Source organism: Pinus tabuliformis, chromosome 1_2 (assembly GCF_031772625.1).
Source record: "Pinus tabuliformis cultivar Carrire ecotype Pingquan chromosome 1_2, CPIR1, whole genome shotgun sequence".
Lineage (NCBI taxonomy): Eukaryota > Viridiplantae > Streptophyta > Pinopsida > Pinales > Pinaceae > Pinus > Pinus tabuliformis.
Window position 1 is genome coordinate 125923714 of NC_142298.1, and position 18600 is coordinate 125942313.

Here is an 18600-nt window from a genome sequence, read left to right on the forward strand (position 1 = left end):
TAGAGATTTTTTCTTTTCACAACATCCTTATCTCCAAAAACCTGTCTCGGTTTTCCAAAATGTCTTATTGTTAGAGAGATATAACTTCATCTTTGAGCCCTAGTTTCGCAGAAAAACCCCGAATTTTGACCGTGCCATAAGCACAGAGCCTTGGTGCTACACTTTCATCTCAAAGCTCCAAATGATAAAAAATTTATATACCTGGATACATATTGCCCTAAGGATCTCAGATATCCACCTTTTGAAGCATGTCAACAAATTGGTTAGGAGAAAAAGCCAAAAAAGAGGTGAAAATGTCACTTTCTGCCACTATTCTGAAGCAGACGCTACGCTTATAGAGTCACCTCGGGAGAATCAATTTTTGAAGGACTTCCATTGCTCTATTCAGAAAAATCATGTTTTACTGGAAACTAGACAGAAAATTCTAGTTGACCATTCTCTTAGTTTTCAAATTTGATTTCCAGAAGGCTTCCAAAATCTGCTTTCAAGCTTTCACTACGTTTATAGCCAAATGCGTTGCACTTATAGCCAAATGTGTTGCGCTTATAGCCAAATTCACCACGCTTATACCTGTAGTTGTCTTTTTCACTTAATTTTCACCAGATCTTTGTTTATGATGTAATTTTTATATTTTAAAGGCTTGGTGATGTAATTATTGAAGTAATTAGCATGATAGGTTGTTTTTCTACTTAATTAAGCCTCATAAAGGTGGAATAACTCAAATCAAAGTCTAAAAGAAGAGTTTGTGTTTAACCTTCATACGCTCTCTTGTTGGTTGAGAGATTCTTGGGAACTATTCCATCACTTAGGGATTTGACCCCTGAAGGTGAGGAAATGGTTTTTTTGAGTCTATATGTATGATTCCTCATTCAGTGAGAAGGGTTGGACTTTTGTGGAGAGACTTGTACGTTATGTTTTCATATAGCTAATCAAGGAGCAGTTACAGCTATTTTTCAGGAATACTTGTCCAGTGAGTTTGTGGTGTTATTTTCCTTTAATATCAGTTTCTTATTGATGAAATCATCTCTCTTTACATGATTTTCTTTCTTCATATGGTTTTCCTTACAGTCATATAGGTAGAATTCTTAGATCCAAAGCTGTATTTATGTGGAAAATCATGCTTATGTTTCTCTTCTTCCAAGATTAATGAATTCATGCTAATACATGCACATTATGATTTCTTAAACTCTCAGACCTATACTACATTGACTAAATCTTAAGTTCACCACAACACATTGTTATATAGCTCCTCTTTATGCCTGTTACTACACACTTGATACCTTGACCTAATTGCCCACTCTCATCCTTAGTCTAGCAAACCTAAAAGCCCTAAATTTTCAAATACTCAAACAAGACTAATACATCTAGCCTAAAAACCATTTCTTTTCAGTTTTTCATTTACAAATCCTTAGAGAGATCCCTCTCTAGTTCAGTAGGGCTAGCTACTGAACTGAAAGTCTTTTGAGGTTACCTCTTTCGATTTCCTCCTCAACCTATGACATGGTAGGGGATAACATTTTTGGCATCGTTGCCAGAAAAATGAGTGCTATATCTTCCCTGGGAAAGAATGATAAAGATCAGATCTGATTGTTGATGGTGAACAGTGATCAGACACAAAAAGGTTGTGAATCTTTCACTTGGTGACTCCACATAGTTCAAATTGATTTAAACAAACCACTGGCGAATAATCCAAAGGTTTTGAGTTTTTTTTATTACCTGGTGACTACGTTGTCAAAGGAATCTAGATTATAGAACATTCATGTTGAATCCAATCAACTAGATTTGAATATTCCACTGGATGATCAACCTTGCTAGCAGGAATATGGAAGGATCATATGCAAAAGTCAAGTACTCAAAATGGAATAGCATTCAATATGTAATTTACTTTCTTGTAAGCACTTCTTCTCCTTTCTTGAAACCGTCCTTAGAGTTTTCTAAAGTTTTTTGTATGAAAAAGGTGATCAAAGTCTTGTATTTGATTTTTCCTATTTAAAGATTGTAAATACCGAATTTCCCTTTCATGTTGATCAAGATCACGACCTCTTACCTGAAACTTGTGCATATCCTTTTTGAGTTAATGAGCCTAAAGAGACTAAAACTAATCCTACAGATAGTGTACATAGTATTACACCTTCTACAATCCCAGATAGATATAAGCCTATGATTTTACCTCCTATATTCCATGCCTTCCTAAAATAGAACCCTTTCTTGATTCTAGAAGAGTATAACCAATTGAAAAGACAGCTAGGGGAGATTGATCACTCTAGTGTATTCTCCAAGTGACCCTCAAGACTCCTCTTATACTTTTACTGTTGACATATCAACGGCTAAGATTAAGTCCCTAATCAATGGCTAAGATTAGATCTGGCTTGATCCATGTCTTTTCGACCATTCTAACATAGATTCATATTAATATACATTAATATTTTATTTTTCCTAAGTTTAGACTTAGGTACTTTATTAAAAATATTAATTATTTTAATATCTCCTTATCTCTTTAGAATCTACCCAAACCCTTTCTGGGTATTGGAGACCTCATGTGCCCCAACCTCTCCACCAAATTTCATGGCTAGAGCACATCTGATGCTACCCCAAATCAACACTCCCTCTTAACGAGGATTGTGCTCTAGCAATACTCCTTACTTAGTATTACTCTGATCATCTGGCATAGGTACCTGTGTTGATGCTAGGCCTTCCTGCCCAACATCCTCTACACTATTGTATCCTATACTGCAACCCATGGTTCTGGCGCTGGCCTGCTGCATTTGTACAACAACTCCCTCTCCATCTGTGTTGATGCTAGTCCTTTCTCCCAGCACTGCATCCGTACTGCACCTCCTCTCATCATGTTGCATCATGTTTTCCACTGTTGCACTTTAAATTAGTTATTGAGAAGTAAGTAACTAATCTCCCAATCTGTTCTCCATGTTGGGCTAGAGACACCTATTGACACTGAAGCTCCCTCTGCCACTGACAAGTGCTCCATTTTTTACCTCTGCGCTGTTGTAGCAACTTCCTGCATCTTGCACCGTTGCACACCTCTCTATGCCATCCTGCACTAGTGGAACACTCCTATGCCTCTCACACTATTGCAGCCTGCTAGCCTCACGCTATCTCGTGACTCTTGCACTGTAGCTCTCTCTACCGTCCATCCGCATCCGTCTCTACCTGACTCAGCCAGTCCTGCTACTCCTCTTTGGGGCTCCCATAGCAAGGTCTAATCCAAGAGGCTGCACACCTCAAGGATCTTGCCCCTCATCGCCTCTAGTCTGCTTGACTATAGCTTGATGTCTAACCACTTTCACTCAATTGGTGTGTGTGCACTCATGGAACAGTCATCGTCTATCAAAACTTCCTTCTCTGCCTGTGATGGCGCTCCCTTAGCCTCTGAAGGCTCTCCCTTACTCTTCTTCCTTATACACTGGGTTGCATAATGACCTAACTCCCCACAGTGGAAGCACTTGATCTTGGAGAGATCCTTCTTCTTCCACTTTTCCTGCTTTCCCTTAGATGCTAGGGCCACGTATTCCTCCTCCTGCTTGACTTTGATCCCCTTGCTGCTGCTACCTGTCTTCGATTTCTGTTTGATCTCTTCCTAGCGAAGAGCTGCCCACATCTCATCCCAATGTGGAAGTGTCCCTCTGCCCAGTATACTCTAGACAAATACTTCCTAGTCTTCTGAGACATCATTCAAGGCTATCCTTACCATCAGCTCCTAATCCTGTGTCGCACTTATGACAGTCAACTGATCTCGGATCTCATTCAGTCATTTGAGGAAGGTGTCAATCGGTTCTCCCTTCTTCATCTGATACGACCTCAACTGATTCTCAAGTAGCATTGTTCTCTACATAGAAGTATGCTTATAGAGCTTCTTGAGAGCCTCCCACATCTAAAATGTTATTTCCTTCTCAACTATGTGTGGTACTACATGATCCTTGACCCCGTCAAGGATAATTCTCTTGGCCCTTGCCATCACCTCCTCGTACTTGTCATTATCATTAGGGTCGACTGGGATAGCTATTATCTTCAAGGCGAAGTTCTTGACACGATTCTTGTCAAGTATGGATAAGATTCTGGCCTTCTAGACTACGAAGTTCGATGCTCCGTCCAATCTATCCTAATCTCTTACTCCGTGTAGTGCCATGATGCTCCTCTACTTCCCTCCTGGGAGTTCTTTGTTCAACTTCGCTAAGTCTCTACTTCTCGTCTAGAATTTCTCTTCTGGACTCCCTCCGAGTCCTAATTTCCCTCCTAGAAATCCTTATGTTGCTGTCGAGATGCCCCCTACTTTGATCATCTTGTTCAACTGCACCATTGATCTGGAATCCTCAGCTAGAAACCCTCGGTAGAAACTCCTCTAGCCTTGCTTCGTCAGGTACTGTTATGACTACATTACCTCACCAGCTCCACTCCGTAATATTCCCACAGCCTTCTAAACCCCAGCAACCTGAAGGTGAGAGCTCCTTGGCTCTGTGCAATCTGGGCACTAGCAATCCGACCTCCTCAGCCAATTGGATCAACCTTCCCAGCTACTGTGTTGCTCTACGTGAGGCTCCCTTTTCCTCCTTAGCTTGTACATTGCCTCTTCTCGGTTCACCCTTGATGACACCCTTCCCATGTTTTTGCTTTGCTAGAAACAACTACTGCCACCTCGAAACAATTTTTTTATGCTGCTATCCTCTCGGATGATTTCCTTTAGTCCTCCTAGGGTCTGCAATCACGCTTTGATAGCATGTTGAAGTTTCTAAATTTACTTAGTTAGAAACCCTCCATGCACTTTATCTGATTTATTCCTACCTACTTGTTATTTTCCTTAACGAGATCTAAATACTAAAAATAAACACTAGTGCATACTCAACATACTACACATCAACAACTAAAAGAAACATAAATAAACACACCATATGAAACCATTGTTTTTGGACTAATGTCCCTGGAAAAATCCAATGTGGGAAAACCAGTGCAGATATCTGAGGGTTTTCTTATTAAGAAATATCAAAGTAGAATATGGGCGCCGAAACTAGCCTACCCAATAGAGAATTTCCTTAGCAGTAATACCTCTCAGTTTCTGACAAATCTCTTGGCTGAAACACTGGATATTCCTTCTGGCATCTATTCAGTGCCAATCTACCCTAGAAACCCCAACATCAGCCTCTCTCTGGACTACATCCGCCCCTCTCTACCTCACGCTAGCTCTGCGTCACCCTGGATGGGTCCACCTTACCCTTGGGAGGCCCTGCATTAGCCCTCTGGCCCTTTCCGTCAGCAACACTAGCCTATCTGAGGCTCTGCGCAGTTCCAGGTTACCTCTATGTGGCCCTGCGTGAGCCCTAGCTAACTCTGCGTCACTCTCCTTGGCTACTACACTGCTCTCCCAGCACTATCTCTACCTCTTTGTCTTTCTGTACTCAAATTCCCATCAACTACATCTCTCGATCACTAATTCTATCTCTCTTAGAAAACCTCACTCTAGAGAATAGAATGACTGATCACTCTGGTGTATTCACTAAGTGACCCTCAAGCCTCCTCTTATACTTTTCCTATTGACTTATCAACAGTCGAGATTAAGTCCCTAATCAATGGTTAAGATCAGATCTGGTTTGATCCATGTCTTTTGGACCATTCTAACATAGATTCATATTAATACACATTAATATTTTTTTTCCGTAAGTTTAGACTTAGGGACTCCATTAAAAATATTAATTATTTTAATATCTCCTGATCTGTTTGGAATCTGCCAAAACTCTTTCTGGGTATTGGAGATCTCATATGCCCCAACCTCTCCACCAAATTTTGTGGCTAGAGAACATCTGATGCTACCCCAAATCAATAGTAGCATCCATCCAAGACCAAGATCAATGCCTCAAGAACAAGCACAAGAAGTCTACAAACGAGGCAATAAGGAGAAGATCATGTTGGCTACAAATAAATATGAATTAAAAACATAAATACAAGTTATGTCGGCTTGCTATAAAGACACATCGGTTCATGAGGTTATTTCGGCTCACATATGAACCCTCACCATTATATATACCCACAAAGGGTTAGCTCAAAGGAACAGAACTTCGCACTTCTATATCTCTAAAGTTTCAGGTAATGAAACTGTAGAAAGAAGTCGTTGTAGCTGTAGTCTTAAGGATATGAAGTCGTAGTCATAAGGTAGCCACAGTGAGACAGAGCCGCAGGAATAGAAGAGAAGTCGCAGTCAAGGCTTTGGATGAGACAGGGAGCTGCAAAATGGTTTGGATGCACCTTGTTTTGGGTTTTAGGTGTAGTCATGATTGCAGATACATGGTAGAATCTCAGTTCAATGATTATCCTCAATTCAAAAATGTCACCATAGCCCTGGTAAGCCGTAGTGATATTATGATCAGTCTCAGATCCATAACAATGAATGAGCATGACAAATTTGGCGTGATCACAATCTCAACTTATCGCAGTACAGTCAAGGTATATGTACAGGATCTCAATTTATTAGATATCGTAATGATCCTAGATCTCTATCTCGACAAAATTATTCTTTGTAGTCATCACAATGTTTAGATATTTTTAAGGCAACATGCTTCGAGGAACAGTGATCAAAGTAATTATATATCATGATCACATATCAGTGATCTCATTGACTCAGAGGATCTCAGTGCAGCAAGTGATCTTGGTGATACTATTGTAAAGGAATCTAAGTTGCAGCAGTGATGAAGATCATGGTGTTGTAGCAGTAATAAAGATTAGAGTGTTGCAGTAGTGATGAAGGGCATGGCATTGCAATAGTGATGAAGATCACAATGGTGATGACCTCTATGGTGCAGCGAAGAGAATGATCTCAGTAGTGACATGAAGAGGATTTATGGCTTGGTCTTGGAGAGGCAGATTGTGACAAGGGTCATGGTCTTGGTATTCTTCAATGGAATCTCGATAAGAATAATTTACGCATGGGTTTTTCCTCTCTAAGAAGGAGAGGTTTTGGCCCATGGAGAAAGCCAAATCATTTGTGTTCTTGTCTCTTTTATTTTGATAGCAATTTGATGAAGTTAAGATACACATGCTAATAATGAAGTAAACATCAAGCTAAGATAAATTGTTTAAATAGTTCACAATTTTTTATCATGTAACAAGGAATCATCTTAACTTTGCTTACCCTAGATTCTTTAACAGAATAAGCTCAATTATGAGCATCTTTTTTAGTACTCTCTTCCAATAAAGTTTGTAGTTAGTCTACAGTTCAGTTTGTTAGTCGGTTTGCAATATTGAGTTTGGTCCTTTGAATGGTTTTTGACTCCATTCCCAATGGACAAGGCTACTTGGTCTATGGTGTTCTTGACACCTCCATGGAGCTGCCATCTCCAGTTAGACACCTAATCCTCTAAGGGTTGGTGTGGAAGCTAAACAGCCAAAGAGATTCCAAGGGGCCACTTGGAATATGAAACCAAGGGTCACTCCTATGTATTATAAATACGTATCATTGTGAATAAGAAAATAAATATAATGTTTATCTTTCATATTTCCTCTACCATGTATGTGTTTAACATGGTATCAGAGTGGAAAATATCCTACCCTTCTCATATTTGAGCCACTTGTTTTATGGCCTTTCTGTGTAGGTCAGTTCTACCATCAATTCTACATTTCATAAATATTTTCTCAGCTAAATTCTAGTTGCAATTTATGCTCACATTTTCACGTAATAACACTCTTCCTTCAATGTTAGTCCTTCCTACATTTCATTTATTTACCTCTTAGTTTTTGTGCCTACTCGAATAGTATGTCGGTGGCCATTTCTTTGTTAGTGTGTCAAGCCTGAAACCTCCTCAGTGTTGTCCTCGATAGTTGCTCTGTTGGTGGAATGAGCATGGTAGTTTCATATGTGTTTTATACCACTCCAATTACACTCCCGGGTCATTACGTTAATTCTCTTTGTTTACACTCTCCGATTATTCACCACGCTCTAGTTTTTGTTAATATATATTTTTCTCCTTGGCACTGAGATTTGACTATTATTTTTATTATACCGAACAGAGTTATTAATGGCTTTTGTTTCTTCCTGTGTTGGTTTTTCTCTTGGCCATTCTTCCAGTAGACAATTGGCAAGGGTGGAAGTACTAATTGCAATGGATTATTTGGGTTTGACTCGACGACCCACATTTACGAGCATTCTATTAGATATTATTTGATGGGAAAAGAATATTCAATCAAGTTATATTTGCAGCATTTATCAAGTTATCACTGGATTTTTCCTTTGTGAACACCCTCTACCAGACTATTTGGCTTCTCCTTTCTTTTTTGATATGATATGGTGTGATGAATGATTATAAACTCAAAATATTTTGCAAATTATTGCAGATGCAAGGCTCATGAGAAAACGCGCTGGTTTGAAGATCCTCATGGACTTTGAATGCGAGCAAGACAAAGATATTCGGGCAGAGACTAAAGAAGGGAAGAGAGTAAAGATTTGATTAGCATCATGTAGCGATAAATAATCATATGCCTTCTCACTGCAACCTGTGATTTCATCTCTGATAGTTTTTGCAAGAAGGTCCATGAAATAAACATAAGTTTCCTGCGAGACTGCCTACCAAGCACTGAGAACACGATTATAGGAATTTTTCATGTACGATTGCTCTAATTGAAAACATGATTAATGCATATATTCTCAAGTGCCTCAGGTGAAAGGAGCTCCAACTTTGTGTGAAATTCTGCAATTCTATTTTGCACCAAAAGCCACAGTAAATTGAGCCCCAGGATTAGATATTCCTGAGCAGATGGTGGAATAAGATCTCTTGTATTTGTGTAATATAGCTTCAGCTGCAAGAAGTCCCTCTCAAAGGCATCTTGATCTTTATTTTTTACACTGAGAACAACAACATGCTCAAAAATATCCCTTGCTAGCGTGAGTTCATCAATCATTGCAAATGATTCACACTACACTGGAGGGAGGGTTGGAAATTCTGTCAACATAACCTTCAGTTGAGACAGTAAAGTTGAACATGTTGACAGACCATTTCTGGTATAAATAGATTTGAAGAAAATGAATACTTGAGATACAACCGAGAGTGTATCTTCCATGGCTTTCCTTTCTTTAAAACAATGATAATCTACTATTTCAACACATTCAAACCCTGCAACTAGTTACTAAGAAGACTTTCGCTGCAAGTTAAAGCCAAAGGGAAAAACTGAATAAGAAATAGGTTCAACAAGAAAATAGTTACAAAAAGGTTAGCTCTGAGCCTTGTGATGTTGAATCCTTAGTTGAGATATCTTTCCAGTCTCTGATGTTCCGAAGATTTCTTAGAGGAAGAGGAGTGGAAGAGTATTGCGAGCAGGGGTAGCATAGAGAGCTAGAGAAATAAACCCATGGCTTTGAGCATCTATCGAAGGCAATAATGCTAAAGGTGGGCATCTTTTATAAACAAAAATAATACAGAAAAATTCAAGCCTTCAACCATCCTTGAAGGCCTTGATAGGCTCAATAGTGAGGGATTATTTTTAAGTAAGGAAAATTGATGAGTTCCCACAAATTATTGACGAAGGATAAAATCAAGAAATTGATGAATACTTTTCTGATGTGAGGTATAGGCTGGTTATATCTGTAGTGGGTAATGTTGGTCACTCTATTTAATCTTATATGTTGGTTATGAAGTAACTCTTATGCTTATGTAGTGGATTACAGTCATTGTTTCTAGTTGGTTGGAGGATTAAGTCTTTGCATTTAAGTCTTGGTACGTACATTGAATAGAGATATTGCACATTGGTTATTTGGTGCACATTCACAAAGGATATTGCAGTAACATTGAATTGTGAGTGGCTTTTGCTTCTTCCTCATTGGTTAATAGTTGTGATCGGTTTCTTTAAAGTGTAAGTTTGATAATGAAGAAAATGACCAGAATTGATAATGCATTAGAGTTGTTAAATACTCTGATACATTTTGGTGTTGATGGGATCGTAAAAATCAGTAAGGACACTCTTTCTAAGATTAAATTATGTTTACAAAATGCACAAGAAAACATGTAATTTTTGCGGTTGGAGTCCCAGTTCCCGTGAGATGAAATTCAACATATTTCATTTGAGGTTTTACCTTCTGGGATTTGTCATTCTAAATTTTCTTCTTCTCAAAACAATCCTCTGTTCAAGGTTGAAACAAACACCCATCAACAACCATCAAGTGATAAAATCAGTAAGGTTGAGGAAGATTCACATTTAGTGCCTAATGCAACAACATATTTGAATGCAAAAGTAGAAATTTACCCTGCACTTCCCAAGTTGGTCATCAGACCTTGGGAAGAGCTTGTCCATAAAAAGAAAAAAATAGGTCTTGGTTTTGATGAGGAGGTTTCCTTTCATATTCCATATTACTCAAATCCCATCCGGTTTCAGAGTGTTGGATTTCTTCATGACAATTCACCTTTAGCTGTTCCAGATTTTGCTCCTCTTCCATAGCAACAACAACATGTTGTGAAATGCCAACACTGTGACCGAGTTGGCCATATGAAAGATCAATTTTTTTATATTCATCCATGTAAGCACTATCATTAAACTAGTCATTCTTCAAACAGACGCTTCAAAAACAAGCCTATTGCAAGAACAAAGATTCATCTTGGATGGATCACTTCTTGGCAATGGGCATCAACAGCCAAGAAGATATTTCAATTATATGTCCCAACTTGTTCTAGAGTATTGAACAGTCTTGTAGTTGAGTTTTCTCCATCATCTCGCCTTGTATCTGCAAAAGGGGGGAAATGATGGTCATCTACAAGCTTCAAAGCCACATGAAGAGAGCCTGAGCCACAACTTGCCATACCATATTCAAATTTGTAGCTAGAGACAAAGATGCCCTAGAGCATGCCTTAATTAGATGATGCCTCTTCAAAGAATTGGCAACACTTCCTCTAACAGAATACTTTAGCTTCTTATCAGTTTTGGAAGATTTCTAGGAATTGCATTAAGCATTTCAAAGTTGGTGGTAATCCTTAAACCATCACAGGTTGAGACCTCCCTTTTCAAGTTGAGGTTCTCCCTTTTATGCAAGGTGAGACGTCCCTTTCATGGTTGAAGGTTTCTCTCTCCAAAAAATTAGGAACACTTCCTCTAGAAGAAGACTTCAACTTCTTGCCAGATATGGAAGAGTTTTGGGAACTGCACTAAGCATTCCAGTATTGGTGGTCATCCTTAAACCACCTCCCTTGATGCCAACATTTCATAGAGCACATTCAACCTAGTGTTGCCATGCATTTTTGCACGTTTTGTATTGAACCTCTGTTCTTAGAATCATACATAACCCTTCAGATTAAGGGGGGGAATGTTGGACACCTAATCCTCTAAGGGTTGGCGTGGAAGCTGAACAACCAAAGGGATTCTAAGGGACGACTTGGAATATGAAACCAAGGGTCACTCCTATGTATTATAAATATGTATCATTGTGAATAAGAAAAGAAATCTAATGTTTATCTTTCATATTTCCTTGCAATGTGTGTGTTTAACAAAGCCAATGCTAGTGTCAGTCATTGCCTCCTATCACTAGTGATCAAATGGGCCCTTATCATGTCTTGTTAGGGTCCCATAGCCAAATTTTTGTCATTCCATTAGGTCATCATGCAAAAATTTGTCACTGGATGTAGTCTCATGTTTGTCTCCAATCCTTTTAAATAAATTTTATTCCTTGCTTCCTCATATCACCTTTGTGTTGAGTGTGCTTCAGTCATTAGTTTTCTTCATCATCATATTCATTTTTATCATGATTTCATTCAGCCAAGGTTCCCATTAGGTTTTATGGTTTTCGAGGGGTCCATCAGGTTTTAGGGTTCCCAAGTCATTATTTAATAATATTTCATCATCAACTTCAGGTTTCATTACATAAAATCCAAGTAAGTGGCCATGTGTTTACCATATTTGTTTGTCAGTTTTTCTTGGAAAGTTAATTTCCCTCTACTAGGGTTTTGAGCGCATTTTTCTTTGTTTCATGACCTCGGTGGTAAAAATATCAACAAAACTTGTATCTTGATGCTCATACACCTTCCCCTATCCTTAATATACCTTCTTAAACACTTTTGATCGCTCCTATCCCTCAAAATCACCATTTTCCCACAAACCCTAGCCTATTGCTACAATTTTACACTTTTCTAGGCTAGGCCTGTGTTTCGCCCTTTTGGACCCCTTCCCCTCACTCAATCCTTGAAATTACATTTTCCCCTACTTCCTAACATCCCTCCCTACCTCAAAAAATTTTCCTAAGAATTTAGAAGCCCCCTATTCCCTTTATTTCCCTTCATTCTTATAAATTGCCCTAATCCCTTGTTTTCCCTACACTAAACCCTAATTTTCTCTCCCATTGAGCTAGGGTTTTCTATGGGATCAAATATATCTGAGCAGAGGAGGCATAAGGGAGGTCATATCAGAAATTATGAGGCCATTTCAGCTCATAAAAATCATTTCTCGACCATTTTTCAAGAAATCATTCCATGGGACAAATCATTTGTCACACATAGGGCCAATTTTTTTTCAAAGGATGGTTTTGAGCAAATGGACATGCATTTCAGAAAAGTGAAAGAGGTTTTTGTTAATAATACACCAAGGAAAAAGCATCCTTCAGGGTTTCATATATTGGGAGATATACAACTTTCATGGATACCTATGTTAGAAAATAAAAAAAAATTCCAGTTAAAGTTTATGTTTTAGTCATTATTTTTTGGCACAAAATATGATAAAAAGAAACTTAATTTCCAGACAAATGAGATATTTTTTGTTTCACAACATCCTTATCTACAAAATCCTCTCTCCGTTTTCTAAAATGCCTTATGGTTAGAGAGATATAACTTCATCTTTGAGCCCTATTTTTGCAGAAAAACCTAGATTTTTTATAAGCGCAGTGACTTGGCTCTACGCTTTCATATTAGAGCTCCAAATGCTAAAAAATTTATATTCTTGGATAGATATTTCCCAAATGATCTCAGATATCCACTTTCTGAAGCATGTCAACAAACTGGTTAGGAGAAAAAGTCACTTTTTGCCACTATTCTGAAGCAGGCACTTCACTTATAAAGCCACTTCGATAGTATCAATTTTTGAAGGCCTTCTCATGGTCCATTTCTAAAAATTAAAGCTATTTAGGAAACTATACCAAAAATTGTAGCTGACCATTCTCTTACTTTTCAAATTTTACTTCTAAAACGTTTCCAAAATCTTCTTGCAAGATGGCACTTCTCTTATAGCCAAATGTGCTACGCTTATACCTGTAGATATCATTTTCACTTCATTTTCTCCATGTCTTCGTTTTATGATGTAATTTTGATATTTTAAAGACTTGATGATGTAATTATTGACTTTATTAGCATGATATGTTGTTTTTGTGCTTAATTAAGCCTCATGAAGGTGGAAAAACGCAAATCAAAGCCTAAAAGAAGAGTTTGTGTTTAACCTTCTTACTCTCTCTTGTTGGTTGAGAGATTCTTGGGAACTATTACACCACTTAGGGATTCGACCCTTGAAGGTGGGTAAATGGTTTTTTTGAGTCTATAATATGATTTCTATTCAGTGAGAAGGGTTGGACTTTTGTGGAGACACTTGGAGACTTTTCAGGAATACTTGTTCAGTGAGTCTGTAGTGTTATTTTCCTTTCATATTAGTTTCTTATTGATGAAATCATCTCTCTTTACATGCTTTGATTTATTCTTATGGTAGTCCTTACAGTGATATAGGCAGAATTCTTAGATTCAAAGCTATGTTTATGTGGAAAATCATGCTAATACATGCTCATGCTAATACATGCTCATTATGATTTCGTAAATTCTTAGACCTATACTACATTGACTATATCTAAAGCTCATCGCAACATAATGTTATCTAGATCCTCTTTATGCTTGTTACTGCACACTTGGTACCTTGACCTAATTGCATGTTCTCATCCTTAGTCCAAAAAGCCTAAAAACCATAAATTTTAAAATATTCAAATAAGACTTATAAATCTAGCCTAAAATCCATTTCATTTCAATTATTCATTGAAAAATCATTAGAGAGATCCCTCTCTGGTTCAGTAGGGCTAGCTATTGAACTGAAAGTGGTTTGAGGTTACCTCTTTGAATTTCCTCCTTAGCCTAGGACATTGTAGGGGATAAAAAATTTGGTGTCGTTGCCGGGGAAATGAGTGATATATCTTCCCTAGGAAAGAACAACAAAGATGAAATATCATTGCTGATGGTGAATAATGATCAGACACAAAAAGGTTGTGCATCTTTCACCTGGCAACTCTACATAGTTCAGATTGATTTACAGACTCCACTGGTGAATAATCCAAAGGTTCTGAGTTTTTTTTTATTACCTAGAAACTCTGTTGTCAAAGGAATCTAGATTACAGAACGTTTATGTCGAATCTAATCAAATAGATTTGAATCTTCCACAGGATGATCAACCTTTCCAGTAGGAATACGAAAGGATCACACGCAAAAGTCAGGTACTCAAAATGGAATTGCATTCAAGATGTAAGTTAATTTCTTGTAAAATACTTCTTCTCCTTTCCTGAAACCATCTTGAACATTTTCCAGAGTTTGTTGTATGAAAAAGATGATCATTGTACTGTATTTGATTCTGCCTATTTGAAGAGTGAAAATACTGAATTTTCCTTTGATGTTGATCAAGATCACGACCTCTTACCTAAAACTTGTGCATATCCTTTTCGAGTTGATGAGTCTAAAGAGACTAAAACTGATCCTACAACTAGTGTACATAGTCTTACACTTGCTACAGTCCCAGATAGATATAAGCCTCTAATTTTACCTCCTATATTCCATGCTTTCCCTTAAAATCATTACCTATATCTGCCAAGGTTTGATGGTGAATGTAACAAAATCACTGTTAAGAGACATATGCAGAATTTTGAGAATTTCCTCAACCTTTTTGAAGTTGATGAAGAGGATGTCAGTATTAGGTTTTTTTCTCTTTCTTTTCAAGGAAAAGTAGAGATTTGGTTCAGAAACCTACATGCTACGAGCATCTTAGATTTCCCACAGTTCGTTAAAATTTTCCTCGACAAGTGGGTGGTAAAAGAGAACCATTTCTTGATTCTAGAAGAGTATAACCAACTGAAAAGACAACAACAGGAAATACTACAATAGTTTTCTGCTAGATTTAACCAAGTCATTAGTTCGATGCCTGCTAATATAAGACCTCCTCCTGGCTCAGCTCTCTTGCATTATCTGAAAGCCTTTGATCTAGAAATGGAGTTTCAGTTGAGAGAAAGGAACCTTGCAACACTTGAAAAGATGCAAAATAGTACAGTAGACGTAGAGGATAATCTATTGATCAGAAGGGCAGAGTTGAAGGCACAAGAGAGGGAGAACATAGATCCAAATCACTCGACATCATTAGAGGTAAAGCTCGACATTTTGGTAAGTGAAGTGGAAGAGATGATGCATAAAATCATCACAAGGAATGAGTATGATGTTCAGGACCATGGCTCGTTGATTGAAGAAAAACAAGTGGGTGATCCAAAAATTTTTATTTCTTATCCCAATTGTCATAGATATGATAATGATTGTTTTATAGATCAAATAGAGGAGAGATCTGTTGATCCGACATGTATGCTTGATGATGTTCTTTATATTGATGATTTTCCTAGTTTTGATCAGTATGATGATGATTATGTTCTCCAAACATAAGAAAATATTGTAGACCAATCAGCAGCTAATTTGTGGGAGGAGGAAGTTTAGTTTCAGTAGCTTGAATACAGTGATTAGTCGATGCATATCAGCTATCGTAGTGAGGAGGAAAGTGCAGAAAATTTGGAAGTAAGCGAAGGATCTTAACCTATTTGTTTTGCTTCATTTCAGTTCATGAAAGACAACTTTTATGCAATTAGAAATCAACAGCCATTAAGTTTTGATATTAACAGTCAAGAGGGAAATGAAATCCTTGATCAAGACTCCTCAGATCTAGATTTTCAGCCCTTGAATGCCATTGAATGTTAGGTTGCAGATGAAGACTTGGAAATCGAGATATATGATCAAATGATGTAGGAAATTTCTTTACCATTATGCTATGAAACATTTCAATTTTTGAAGGGAAATTTTCATAGTATATCTGCAATTAAGAATGAGTAGCTTATAGAAAATTATGAGTTCTCATTGGAACCAATATTTAATAGGTTGCAAAAGTCTTCCCAATTTTTTCATGATCCAATAGCTGGTGTTTTAGATGACATTTGTAGTCAAAGTTTTTCTCCATTGGCTGGGAATGAGATTCAAAGCAAAGGTGATAAAAATGTGATTGGGAAACTGGCTTCATTGTCTTGTTCAGAAAGAGTCTTAGTACTAAGCACATCTGAAAATTTGCAGTGATATTAGGGAAGTAAAGATAAAGATGAAAGTTCACATTCATGTTATGAAGACAGCCTAGAGCAAAGAAGTACTGTATTAGATGGGTTGGAAATCAATATGTGTTCCTATGAAGATCCTTTTGCAACATTCTTGAGGTCAACTGGAGGGATCATACTTTGGAATTTCATTAAGATTCAATATGTTTACAAGTTTTCATGGGAGTTGCCTTTCAGTAGTTCTCTCTTCTTGCTCATAAGCAAGCACCTGTGGAGAATTCAACTAGCAGACAAAATGCTTACATGGTTGCATTGGTTGTTCCATTTCACTTGATCAGGTGATGTATGAATCAGTTAGAGTAGGTGTGATGAATAAGCTCAATTCTGAGCATCTTTTTCAGTAGTATCTTCCAGTAAAGTTTGTTGTTAGTCTACCGTTCAGTTTTTCAGTCAGTTTGCAATATTGAGTTTGGTATTTTGAATGGTTTTTTCTCCATGCCCAATGGATAAGGCTACTTAGTCTACAGTTTTCTGACACCTCCAAGGAGCTTCCATCCCCAACAGGAGCCAATGTTAGTGTCAGTCTTTGCATCCTATCACCAGTGATCAAATGGGCTCTCATAATGTCTTGTTAGGGCCCCACAGTCAAATTCTTGTCATTCCATTAGGTCATCATGAAAAAATTTGGTCACTAGATGTAGTCTTAGGTTTGTCTCCAACCCTTTTAAAGAATTTTTATTCCTTGCTGGCTCATATGTTATGAAAGCAGCTCACAAAAAGATAGAAAAGATATTTGAATGCCTTAGAATTCAACCTCTTCGAGGGGACAACCTCCTTTAGATTACACAAATGAATAATTCTTTGATGATTCAAATGACAAAACCTCCTTTCTATATATAAGAGTCTAAGGGGTCATAATATAACCAAGCCAACCCAACAATAATAATATAAAGGCACAAAAATAACAATAGAGAGATTCTATGGGGCACAGTAATAACAATATGGGGACAATAGGGGCACAACAATATTAATAAGGGATACAACTACAATATTAATGGGGGCATCACTAGTATTATAGGGACCTAACATGCCCCTCTCCTTCAAAAAAGTGTTGTCCTCAATGCTTGAGTAGTTCTGGATGCTTCTGTATAAAATTCTCATCCTCCCATGTGGAATCTTCAGCGGATAAGTTCTTCCAATTGATGAGATACTCTGAAATGGATCGCTTTCATAGTTGTCGAGTTCTTGTTTCTATGACTTCTTCCAGTTCCAACATAATATTTTCTTCCTCGTCAAGTTTTGGTAATATTGTTTGAACTGGGAGCTTGTTGCCTATAACCTTCTTTAAACATGAAACATGCAAAACTAGGTGCACTCAAGAAGCTGCAGGAAGCTCCAATTTTTTTCCCATAGTACCAATCTTTTTCAACACCTTGTATGGACCATAATACTTTGGTGACAATTTGTTATCCTTCTTAGCTTGCTTGAGGGACATTTGTTTATATGGTTGTAGTCGTATGAATACCTAATCACCTACATCAAAACTTCTTTCACTGCGATGTTGATTTGCCTGTTGTTTCATTCTATTCTGCGCCAACACGAGGTTATCCTTTAAGAGTTGGAGAACTTGTTGTTGATGCTCGATGTGATGTTCCACTGCTTGAACCTTAGAATTTTCTCTTAAATATGATGTGATGGATGGTGGCTGATATCCATAAAGTGCCATAAATGGGGCCATTTTTGTTGTAGTATGGAAGGAAGTGTTATACCACCATTCAGCCAGAGGCAACCATTTGACCCATTGTGTCTGTTTATCGGATACAAATAAACGAAGATATCCTTCCAAACATTTTTTTACTATCTCCATTTTCCCATGAGATTGCGGATGATAAGATGAGCTATGAGCTAACTGAGTACCAAGATAAGAAAATAATTATGTCCAAAAATTTCCTGTAAAAATGGGATCTATGTCACCTACAATAATCTTTGGGTTTCCATGTAGCTTTTGAATTGTTTCCATAAATGTTGTAGAAACTATATTGGCTTTAAATGGATGTGATAATGCACAAAAGCATGCATACTTGGTAAGTCTGTCAACTACCACCATGATGACACTCTTTCCTTGAGACTTGGGTAAACCTGTGATAAAATCTTTTGAAAACTCCTCCCAACGTTGGCTAGGAATGGATAAAGGTTGTAATAGACCTAGTGTCTTAGTTGCTTCAGCGTTATTTTGTTGGAATACCAAACATTCCACCACAAACTTTTGAATATCCGATTTAAGGTCATCCCAAAAAAATTCCTTCTTA

General features: G+C 37.6%; 1 pseudogene; it reads right to left on the reverse strand.

The window, feature by feature from the left end:
* Positions 1–8308: 8308 nt before the first annotated feature.
* Positions 8309–9057, reverse strand: LOC149204835 (26S proteasome non-ATPase regulatory subunit 8 homolog A pseudogene; annotated as a pseudogene).
* Positions 9058–18600: the final 9543 nt, after the last annotated feature.